This window comes from Arachis duranensis, chromosome 6, assembly GCF_000817695.3.
Source record: "Arachis duranensis cultivar V14167 chromosome 6, aradu.V14167.gnm2.J7QH, whole genome shotgun sequence".
NCBI lineage: Eukaryota > Viridiplantae > Streptophyta > Magnoliopsida > Fabales > Fabaceae > Arachis > Arachis duranensis.
Genome location: NC_029777.3, coordinates 56,010,615 through 56,022,624, shown reverse-complemented (window position 1 = coordinate 56,022,624; position 12,010 = coordinate 56,010,615). Strand labels below are relative to the sequence as shown.

Here is a 12,010-nt window from a genome sequence, read left to right as displayed (position 1 = left end):
ATCAAACTAGGGATTTGTTATTATCCGATGAAAGACTCATGCTGATCCCATGTAGAATGAGATAACCTTGTGCCGGTTCAACGCATTCATAATGATGAAGAACGGATATACATCTTAGAATAGAGAATCAAAAACGTATTGAGGTAGAATAGTAGTACTTTTTAATCCATAAAACTCAGCAGAGCTCCTCCCCTCATCCTAGGAGGTTTAGAAACTCACACGAATAGAAAATACAATGTAGAATTCAAAAACAAGGCATAAAGTCATGGAAGATCCTTGAAAAGTGTAAAAGTTCTCAAATAAATACTAGACTAATGACTAAGAATTACATAAGAAGGGTAAAACAGTCTTTTAGTGCTAAAATCTGCTTTTGGGTCTCACTTGGTGAGTGTTTGGGCTGAGCTTGAATGGGATCCACGTGCTAGGAGGCCTCTAAGGCATTGAACACTGGAATAGGGCAGGAGACTGGCGTTGAAGGTTCGTTTTGGGCCTTCAATTTTGAAGCAAAGTATAGACTTCTGTATCTCCAGAAAAGCTCTTTCAAGTGCAAGGAGGTCAGACCCGGACAACATCTGTAGTACTTTTTCTACCTCTGAATCATACTTTTTCTCCAACTCCTCAATCTCAGCCAGAAAATACCTGAAATTGCACAGAAACACACAAACTCAAAGTAGAATCCAAAAATGTGAATTTTACACTAAAAGCTAAGAAAACTCAATAAAACTTAATCAAAACATACTAAAAACTATATGAAAATGATGGCAAAAAGCGTATAAAATATTCGCTCATCAGTAATCTAAATGTGACATGTAATTCGACCTAAGAACTACTTTTAAATTTTATTAGAAAACTAAATAATTTTTATGCTTAATCTCTTGATTAATTAATTTATGACTAAGTAATGCTTGAGAAACTGAGGAACCAATGAATTGGAAATCAGTTACAAAAGATTTGTTATGAAATATCTTGCAAACTTCAAGATAAGTAAACAAGGTTTGATTTCTCTAAAAGCATAAACAACTCCGAAGTCTTTGACCCTCACTATTACTGTCATCTTTCAAATCAACATTCAAGCTCTTTGTTCATAAGCATTCAAGCGTTTAAGGTTCTCATGCTCTCAGCATGACACAATTTTATCCCCTTTAAAATAAGGTTTTATTAATCTAGTTTGGAATTTAATCTTCCATTTGTTTGCTAAATATTTTAATCCTCATGGGAAGGATATCTACTCACTGTGGTATTACTTGAGTGATCAAATACACTTGCCATTATCCATAAGCTTCAATTTTACTCATTAAGTTTTTGGCGTCGTTGTCAGGAATTAATTGAGATTGACAACGTAATATCCGGTTAAAACATAACTTAGATCTTGTTTACTTTCTTTTCTTTTATTTCACTTTTGGTTTCTTTATTTTGAGTTTACTTCTTTATCTCTTCTTTTATTTTCTCTATTCTTCTTTTCAGGTTTTCTTTTTCCTTTCTTATTTTTCTTTTTTTTTGTTCATCCTCTTTTATTTTATCTTCTTTATTTTGTTTAAATCATTTCTAAATTTAGATCATATTTCACTTTCTTTTATTTTTTCATCCCTTTAGTTGGTTTAAAATTCCTTATCCTTTAGTTTCTTTTATTCCACGTCCTTTTTCTTTCTCTTATTCTTCTGTCTTTATTATTTCCTCCCTTTATTCCACAAGATATGTTTAATCTTGTTTTCATTGGTGTTAGATAGAATAACTACTGATAATGAATGTGTAATATGATTAAGAAAGAACATTGCTTCTTTTTCTCAAAAAGAAAATGAACCATTCTATGAAGCATGGGAGAGGTATAAAAAATATCTCAAAGGATGTCCACATCATGCCCTATTCGATTGGTTGATAATTTACATCTTTTATGATGGAGTTTTTCAAACCTCGAAAGTAATAATCGATTCAGCAGTAAGAGGTTCATTACTAAAAAGAACATCTGAAGACGTATTAGCAGCAATAGCGATTATAGCCAACAATTTGAGGAAGGAAAACTATAAAGAGATGAATAAAACACACAACATTGAAAAGCGCTTGTTGGGAGACAACTCAACCATGATTAATATCTTCTTTTGCATTCTTGTTTCTTTTGGTTAAGAGCACTTAGTTATCATCATCATCTTCTTCTCCTTCTTCTTCCTCTGTTGCATGCATATTTCCATTCTTCTGATTTATATTAAAAAAATAATATTATGGGGATTATGCGCTAGGCACCATGATCACATGCCTGACGTGTGAATCAATAAAGTTCCCAGGGGAGTACAAATGCAAAGATACCTAGCATCCTTAACTGACTCCAGACATTTTCAAATTCAATACCCCTAATTTAAAATCACATTGATTAGGGTTTTATCTTATCCTTTTTCTTTCCATGCACGTATGCTTTTTCCATGATTTACACCCATTATTCTGGCAATCTTAAGTTTAACGTAAATCTCTAAGCTTGGTGTAAACCCTTAAGTTTAGTGTTGGTAACACCATGGACCAGCACAAGAAGCAGTGATGATAACTGAATAAACTTGGGTAAGATATAATAAGATGAATCCTCTCTAATGGTGGTTAGTTTTTTTTCGTCTGCTTTTAGTTTTTTTATCTATGTTTTGTATTTTGTTTTCCTTCCTGTTTTCTTTTCTCACATACTCTATCTTTCTTTTCTTATTCTATTTCTCTATTCTCTAAAAACTTAAAATTTGTATGCTTGTTCCTCTAGTAACTATTCCTATGGAGGATATCTTAATGAAAAGATTGAATTAAATAATTCAAAAACAAACAGTAGAGGTGCTTAAGTATATGTGGTTACATTTGGAAAAAAAAGTTCTAAAATGCTTGAATCTTGAGGAAATAGAAAAAAAATCTTCAAGAACGGAGATTTAAAGAAGTATTATGAGAATTCAATCATCAATTACTTAAAGCAGGTTCAAATTAAAAAAAGGGAGTCTGTAAAGATTAAAAAATCGAATGTTCTAAGGCTCTGAGCACCAATGATTAGGGCCCAGTTATGTGCATGTGATGTGTCTATTGTAAGGATAGACTTGGGCTAGTAAATCCAATAGGTGCTTTATTACTCGATAACTTGGCCGACTAGATGGGGATTATCAATTGAAAGTCCGCTTAAAGAGTTTTTTTAAGACAAAATATTGAGAAGTCCAAACATGCTCTGGGCATCGCTGTCTAGATCAAAATCTAATGATGTGCTTGTGGTGTGACTGTGTCAAGGAGAGGCTTCGATAATTAGATCCGAGGGGTGCTTTATCACCTGATAACTTGGGGCAACTAGCTCGAGAATATTATTTGAAAGTCCATTTAAGAGTTGCCTTATGACAAAACACTAGGAGTCAAAAGCCCGCAAGGATCTCTCCTCTAACCCAAATAAGAACTATATTGCCTTCAAGTCAAACAAATTCAAAAGAATTCTCATAATATAATTTGAATTTAAATTTTGAAAATTCATAAATCCTATGTATGCAAGATTCATGAAGGATAAGAAAAGCCGAATGTAACCACAAGGATTATCATCAATTCCACTCTTATTTTCAATCTTAAAAGCTTTTTCAAATCTTTTTCATTAAGCTAAACTCTGTTTATCTTTCTTTTTTCTTCATGACAACAAAGTTCTTAAGTTTGGTGTTACGATGACACGTCATCTTAAGCAATTTTTAAGTTCTTTTCTATTTCATTTTCTTAGGTTTTAATCAAATTTATTATGTTTTCAAATAGGATTTAATAAATAATCAAATATTTGGATTTGGTATAGTGTTTTCATGTTTTTCTAAAATTTGACTACAAAACAAGCAAGAATTAAAGATTTTTCACAAAGAAAACTGTAATAACCGCAATTAATTAACCGCTTAACTAAAATAATTTAATTGCCCAAAATAGGTTCCAAAAATTTTATAATATTAATTAGAAAATACAAATATGATATTTGGACTCAGTAGATTTTTTCTGAGTTGGAAAATGTAATTTTCTGTAGAAAATTGCGTAAAAACTCGTACCAGTAAATTAGTCGGCAGTATCGGCTTAAATCTGTTTGGTACTGTGGGAGAGTAGTAAAAACTATAGAAAAACTTCAAAAAATAACTAAAGTTAAAAATTGGGCGCTAATTTTAAAGGTTTGGCCCGTAATTGGGCCAAATGGGCCACGGGTTGGACTGGGCCCAAGTTAGGCCCAAGCCCAACATATAAAACACCTAAGTGAGGCTAACTCAGCCCCATTTCACCACATAACTCAAAAACAAAGCTGAAGTGAAAGAGGAAAGAGGAGAGAGCTTTTCCACCATTGTTACTATTCATCACTAACTTCCCAAGCTCATAACTTGAGCTATAGTGCTCCGATTCGCGTGCCGTTAGTTTCATTCATATTTTGTTGGTAAGATTTTGAAAGTTCTTCTCCATTTTGCATCCTTGAGAAATTCAAAACTTTGCACTTGAGTATTGAGTAGATTTTGTGTTTTTGATTTATTAGGTGGTATCTAAGGTTGGGTTATTGGTGGTTTGTTCCACAAACACCATTGGGAAAGGTAAGAAAACTCTTTACCTTTGTGGATTTGTGAATTTGGTAACTCTAGGTTAATTTATGGTAATTTGTATGATTTTATTTTGTGTTCTTGCATTTGTTGGAATTTATTGGAGCTTTGGATGTCAGTTGATGATGACGGCGCCATTTTGATGATGACGTTTTGAGTGTCGGTCTGGATTTTCTTCTTATAGAAAGAATTACTTCGTTGTAAGCATAGTTCTAAACCAACAAACAATTCCCACATCAAAAATATTGGTTGTCACATGTATAAACCCCAATGAAAATTAACCAAAGTATTTAGACTCCGGGTCGTCTCACGAGGAATTGCAATGAAGTGTATGCTTATTGGCTATGAGAGGTATAGGGGGTTTTGGTTGATGAGAGGGGCAATAAAATAAAAAGACAAGAAAAGTAAATTGAGCAAGTAATTAAAGAAAGCAAGTAATAAAGAGAGACATTCATGGCAATGGATTGAGATCATAGGCGTTCTATCCTAGTCATGCATGATTAATTCATCTTATTTAGTTAACTCTAACAAATAGGGAGAATGTCAAACAAGATTAACCAATCATGTCAGAATAATAAACAAGAATTTATCTCATTACGTCAACTCCAACGAATAGGGAGAAAGTCTAATGAGACTAGCTAATCTCAATCAAAAAGTCCTAAATCGACTTACTAATTAAACTAGCAAAAGATTAGCGTCAATGGAAATAATCTTCCATAAGTCCTAATCAACTCACTAATTAAACTAGCAAAAGATTAGCGTCAATGGAAACAATACTAGCTAACAACTCTATATTACCAACATGAGTTGGGTTTCATGACTCAAGGATTGCCCAATCACTCTTTCTAAGCCAAGAATGCTCAAAATCTACTCTAACATCCTACCAAGCATTTTGTCAAACACTTGGTAGGCATAAAAGGAAAGCATAGTAAAATTGCAAGGAATGTAAATCTACACTACTCGATTGCAATGAATTAAACAACAACAAATCCCAAATCAACAATAAAGGAACATAAATCATAAATTACATTGAATTGAAAATAGAAGAACAGAAACGCATCAACATAAAAGTAAGCAATTACAAGAATGAAATACAAAATTAAAGAGAGAAAGAGTAGAGGAACAAGAAATTGTAAAGGAAAAGTAAATCAAAGCATGAATTAAACCTAGATCTAAGAAATTCTAATCCTAATTCTAGATAGAAGAGGGAGATTCTCTCTCTAGAAAACTAACTAAAGGCTCATGTTGGCTAAACTAATTGCTCCCCATTTGCTTGGACTTCAATTCTGCATGAAATACACTCAGAAACAAGTTGGAATTGGGCCTGGGCTGCTCAGAAATTGCCCCCAGCGATTTGCCTTTAAGTGGGCCAAGTAAGCGTATCGGCGCGTGCGCGCCATGTGCGCGTGCGCGTCGATAGGCAAATCCTCATTCACGCGGAAGCGGTATGTACGCGTGCGCGTCCTTGTGGAAAACCACTTTTGCACGTGTGCGCCTTGTACGCGTGCGCATCCATTGGTGCATTCCAAATCTTTGTTTCTTCATGCATTCTCCTCTTAGCATGCTTTTCTCTTCATTTCTTCCATCCAATACTTGCCTTATGGACCTGAAATTACTTAACAAACACATCAAGGCATCGAATGGGATTAAAGTGAATTGAAATCACCAATTTAAGGCCTAAAAAGCACGTTTTTACATTTAAGCACAATTCAAGGGAGAATTACAAAACCATGCTATTTCATTGAATAAATGTGGGAAAAAGTGGATAAATCCCCCAAAATAAGGACAAAATAAACCACGAAATCGGGGTTTATCAAATCTCCCCACACTTAAACTAAGCATGTCCTCATGCTAAAATCAAGAAAGAAGCAAAGGGTATCACATTTATTCAATGCAAACTACTAATGCAATCTATCAATATGCAATCTATCTACATGAATGCATCCACTTGGTCAAAACATGTCAATTTCCAAGAATACATATATAAGTATAAGGGCTAAAGCAATAGCAATCAAATCAACCCACAATTGAATTGAATCAATGAAAGATTTTACAAACTTGCAAGAAAAGATGATTAAGGGTGGAAACATGTACTTGAGCGATCGAACCCTTACCGGATGTGTATCCGCCCTAGGCACTCAAGTGTATGGGGTTGATTCACTCCATTCTCCCCTAATCATGCTTTCCAAGATTTGTATTTTATCTAACAATCAACAATTACTTTATGCGTGCATACAAATATCATGAGGACTTTTCCATAGGTTGTAATGGGGTTAGGGTCAAGGTAGGATGCATATGGTCAAGTGAGCTAGAAATTTGAATCTTTGATTAACTTAAACTTCCCACCTAACCTATGACAACCTATACAATTTTAAACAAACCTAACTACCTATTCTTCACTTTTTCACACACTCATGCATTCCTTCTTGATCACCACACATATGCATTGGTTATTATTGAACTTCACCTTGGGGTATTTTGTCCCCTTTTTATTGTAATTCTTTTTCTTTCTTTTTCTATATTAAATTTTTTTTAATCAAGTATATATACAAGTACCAATGCATATGGTTTCAGATTTGATTAATACATGAGTATGTACCCAATTCCCAAGATTTTTCAACAAAGATGTAAACACACTTTTATCTATACCCACTGTTCCCAACTCTCCCAAACTTGAATGATAAGCACTCTCACTAGCTTAAGCTAATCAAAGATCCAAACAATGGACATTTATTATTTTTCACTTAAGGCTTGTAATGTGCTAACATTAAGAACAAATGGGTTAGGCATAGGCTCAAAATTGGTTAACAATGGAAGATAAAAGGTAGGCTATTTGGGTAAGTGAGCTATTTGAACAATGGCCTCAATCATATAAATGCATGTATACACAAATAATGGACATAAAGAATTAAACAGATCAAAGATTACAATCATAGGAAGAGAACAACGCACAAAAGAATGAAAATAAGTGGCTATATGATGTAACCACACAATTAGGCTCAAATCTCACATGCTTGTGTTCTTAGCTCAAAAACATGATCCACAATTGTATAATTCAAGCAAGTTCTTAAAAAAAATTTTTTTCAATCAATTAGGGTGCCCTATAGATAAAATTCTTGGAAAATATCATGATTTTGGCTAAGCTTAATATATACATATGCAAAACAAGAAAATGCAACTAAAAATCCTAAAATGAAATGCAAAAGTGTTGGGATTAGAGACTTGTTACCCAAAAAGGCCGAGTGGTCGGACGACCTCCCCACACTTAAAAGTTTGTACCGTCCTCGGTGCATCTAAAGATGAGCAAGGGGGTACGGCGACTCTCCTAGTTGCTACCTTCAGCTGGTAGGTCAACCGGTTGCTGCGTATTCTTTCTTCCGCTTCCATTTTTGCTTATGGTGCATCAATCATGAAAAAACAAAATAAACACCGTAAGATGAGAAAATAAAAAAGCTAGGAAGCGTACATTGTTGGAATGAGGTAAGAACCACTAGAATGGAGTGAGTGAATTAGTGTGACATTGATGAAAAATAGGTGTGTGGGTTCTAAAATTACGCACGGTTTGGAACACACACACACTAGTATATATAAAAAAAAATTATGTCACAATTACACAAAAGAAAACATGCACTTCACTCATTCTAGTGTGCTTGAGATACTTTAAAAAACTTGAAGGCTTAAAACAACCCAACAAGTAGTGAAGAAGCATAAAAGCATTCAAGCAAAAAAAATCAAGCAATTGTAAAATTGGATAATGAATGGACATTGATTGATGTATAAGTAAAATTGGTGAACAAAATGGTAATAAGAGCTCACACAACAATTAATGACACATATTAAATTTGTTGCAACACCTAAGTGAAATATAGGTGGACACATGAGTGCTATGGGCCTTAGAGAAAAGAATATAGAAGTGAAAATCAATCACATAGCAAGTAGGGCCCACAAAGCTTGGAAAGCTCAAAAACATGTTACTAGGTAAGCTTTCGATCCAATTTTTCAACCGCACAATTTCAATGCATGAAATAGGTGATATGAGTACAGGTAAATCATAAACAAGTATCGCCTAAAAAATGCAATGATAATGTACAATTGCCTAACAATGGATGATGAATGCATGGCGGCCAGAACATGCAATTCAAGAAGTTAAGATGTATGAAGGCAATGTAACATATACTTGGTTTTAAAAAACATTAAGCATTAAGAACCCGAAACCAATTGACAAAATACAACCTCAATAATTAAATCCAACAATAATAATTAACAATAATTATGCTAAGATAACATTCAGTTAATAATAGGAAGCAAGAATTAGCAACAAAATCAGAAATCCAACACTTATAATGGAAAAAAGAAAATTAAAGGAAAAATTAAACTAATTAAACAATCAACTAAAAGAAATGGTTATGGATGGTGTTTGGTAGTGTTGGATGATGGGTGAGAGAAGGGAAAAAAAAGAGAGGGAAAGAAATGGAAAGAGATGAGAAGAAGAAAAGGCGGGTGAAACAGAGCAATCCACACGTGCGCGCACTGTGCGCGCGCGCGCGGATGGACGAGAGGAGAGGGGGTGCTGAGGCGCCAGGTGCGCTCACGCGTGGGTATGGAAATGTGAAGGGGCGCGGGCGCGCACTATGTGCGTCCGCGCTGGTTTAGGCACAGAGTTGGCCCAGAGTTGGCCTAGAGTTGGCACAACTCTCGGGTCCTTAGCTTGGAGGTGGAACTTCTAGATCCACGCGTACGCGTACATGGCGCGTGCGCGTGGATGGTCGAGAATGCATAAGGCACGTGTACGCATGCATGGCATGTACGCGTGGGTTGGTGCTCTGTTTTTCAAAATTTTTCTATGTTCTTGCACCAAACCAAGCATTTCAAACCTCCAAACAACTACCAAAACATCATAAAACCTTATTTAACCTACTAGACTCCCAAACAAACTTAACAAATCAATCAAAACATGAAATTAAATCTAAATTACCAATATTTACAAAGAAGAAAAGGGAAAGATGTTACCATGGTGGGGTGTCTCCCACCAAGCACTTTTGTTTATTGTCCTTAAGTTGGACTTATGGGGAGCTTCCATCAAGACGGCTTGTGCTTGAATCCATCCTTGAACATCCACCAATGCTTGGACTTCTATTGTGCTTCATCATTCAAAGTTAATAACTCCAAGCTTTGATGGAGTTCTTCACAAACCATAGGCTCCCAAAATTGGTCTTCCTTGTGCGATCTGGGATCCCACACTTTGTTTTCACACCCGTCTTGAAGTTGACTCTCATTATTAGCCCATCCGGGTGGTGAGCAAGGTGAATTCTCTATAAAGTGACCAACAATCCTCCTAGACCCAGCTAGGTAAGCACTACTCCAACATTTATATCTCATGTTTGATGCATCAACCATAATGAGCCTTGATTTGCAACGCCAACCACAAAACATCTTTCTTTTACGCTTCATCCCACAAAGCATCCTAAGTTGGCCATCTGTCTCAAGCAAACCATATTCAAGTGGGATAATAAAGCTAATAGAAGTGAGTTTCACCCACTCAAATGAAGGTGTAGATGGCAACCTAGGCAAAGGTGATTCCAAGGGTCTTGACAAGGCGTATTCAATTCCCATCCTCCTTTTTCTAAGGACTTCCACCTCTCTACAAGATCTCTTAATTTCAATCCTTTGTTCAGCAATTTTATCTAAACCTTTTCCCTTACACAAATCATAAATGGGAGGATGAGAGAGATTTACCTCCAGATTGCTATCAAATTCAATGGGGGAAGGTTCTTCATGTTCAAAGGATTCTTCACCACTAAGGCTTGGTGCTTGATCTCCATCACCAAGGGAACTCAATGCTTGCTCTATCCCATCCACGGCTTCATATGGAATATGCCTTGGAAGGTGTTCACTTTCCTCCCTAGCATCAATTTCAATCATCTTGGAGGGATTTCCTTCAACTCTATGTTCCCAAGGAGGTTTCGCATCTCATAAGTCTTCAACCACTTCTTCCCCTTGTTCAATAATCCCTACCTCCTCCTCTTGTTGCATTTCTTGCTTTAACTCCTCTTCTTCACCTTGGAGCTTTAAGTTCACTCCCTCGCTAAGCTCCTCTTCTCCACATTCCATAATGGAAGTGCCTTGATCGTATAGGCTTAGGCGGGATGAGACGATGTTGCTAATGGCTTTTACCATGATAGCCGTTTTTGCTCTTAACTCCTCAAATCTCTTTTCATCCTCCTCGTGTTGCCTTAAGATATGAGATTCAAGATCCCTTAGTTCTAGCCTAAAGGCTTCATCAGAAGGTGATGGTGGAAGAGAGGGTTCATCATTTGAGGGAAAGATATTATGGTCGGGAGGTGGTTCTTCTTGGTAGGGTTGTGGTGGTTCAATATTTTCCATTCTTTCCATTTGTTGCACAAAACACTCCATGGTTGCTTGAAATTGATCCAATGTCTCCTTGAAACAATCCCTTGACTCTTGTTCTTCTTGGATATCGTGGGTAGGATCATATGACTCTTGGATTGGAGGGCATGAATATTCTCCCATGGGAGGTTGTGGTGGAAAGCGATATTCATCTTGTGGTTAGAATTTTTCATACATTGGAGGTGGTTCATCTTAGCAATAATATGGAGGGGGCGGCTCTTGAAAATGTTGATGTTGGAATGGTGGTGGCTCTATATGTGGTTCATATGGCTCATATGGTTATTGGTAGGATGGATATGGATTAGGGTCATATGAAGATGGTTGGTAAGAAGGGGCTTGTGGGTATGGTTGAGGGCTATGTTGAGGATATGGCTCATAGGCATATGGTGGTGGTTCTTGAAAGTCACAAGGGGATTCACCATAACCATTGAATTGGCATGCATCATAGAATGGCTCTTCTTCATAGTGCATTGGTGGAGGTTATTGCCATGAGGATTGATCATATGCATATGGCTCCTCCCACCTTTGGTTATCCCTTCCTTGATGCACATCTTCATTGAAGTTCCCATTTCCTACAACATAGTTGTAATCACACTCATAGCTAAAATGAGAATCCATAGTGAAAGAGAAAATAAAAACAAAAGCTAACAAGAAATGAAGAAAACTAAATCCTACAACTAGCAAAAATCAACAAATAAACGAAAGACAAAGCTATTCACAATATATACAATAACCAATAATATAACACCATTGTAACTCCCCGACAACGGCGCCATTTTGATGATGATGTTTTGAGTGTCGGTCTAGATTTTATTCTTATAGAAAGAATTACTTCGTTGTAAGCATAGTTCTAAACCAACAAACAATTTCCACATCAAAAATATTGGTTGTCACATGTATAAACCCCAATGAAAATTAACCGAAGTATTTAGACTCCGGGTCGTCTCACGAGGAATTGCAATGAAGTGTATGCTTATTGGCTATGAGGGGTATAGGGGGTTTTGGTTGATGAGAGGGGCAATAAAATAAAAAGACAAGAAAAGTAAATTGAG

The 12,010-nt window shown here is 35.9% G+C and overlaps 1 non-coding gene across 1 annotated transcript; it reads right to left on the bottom strand.

Annotated features, from left to right (window-relative positions):
* Positions 1 to 1,754: 1,754 nt before the first annotated feature.
* LOC127740128 (small nucleolar RNA R71) lies at positions 1,755 to 1,862 on the bottom strand. Its single transcript, XR_008000809.1, has one exon. It is a non-coding gene; the product is annotated as a small nucleolar RNA R71 (small nucleolar RNA).
* Between the last annotated feature and the right edge of the window lie 10,148 nt (positions 1,863 to 12,010).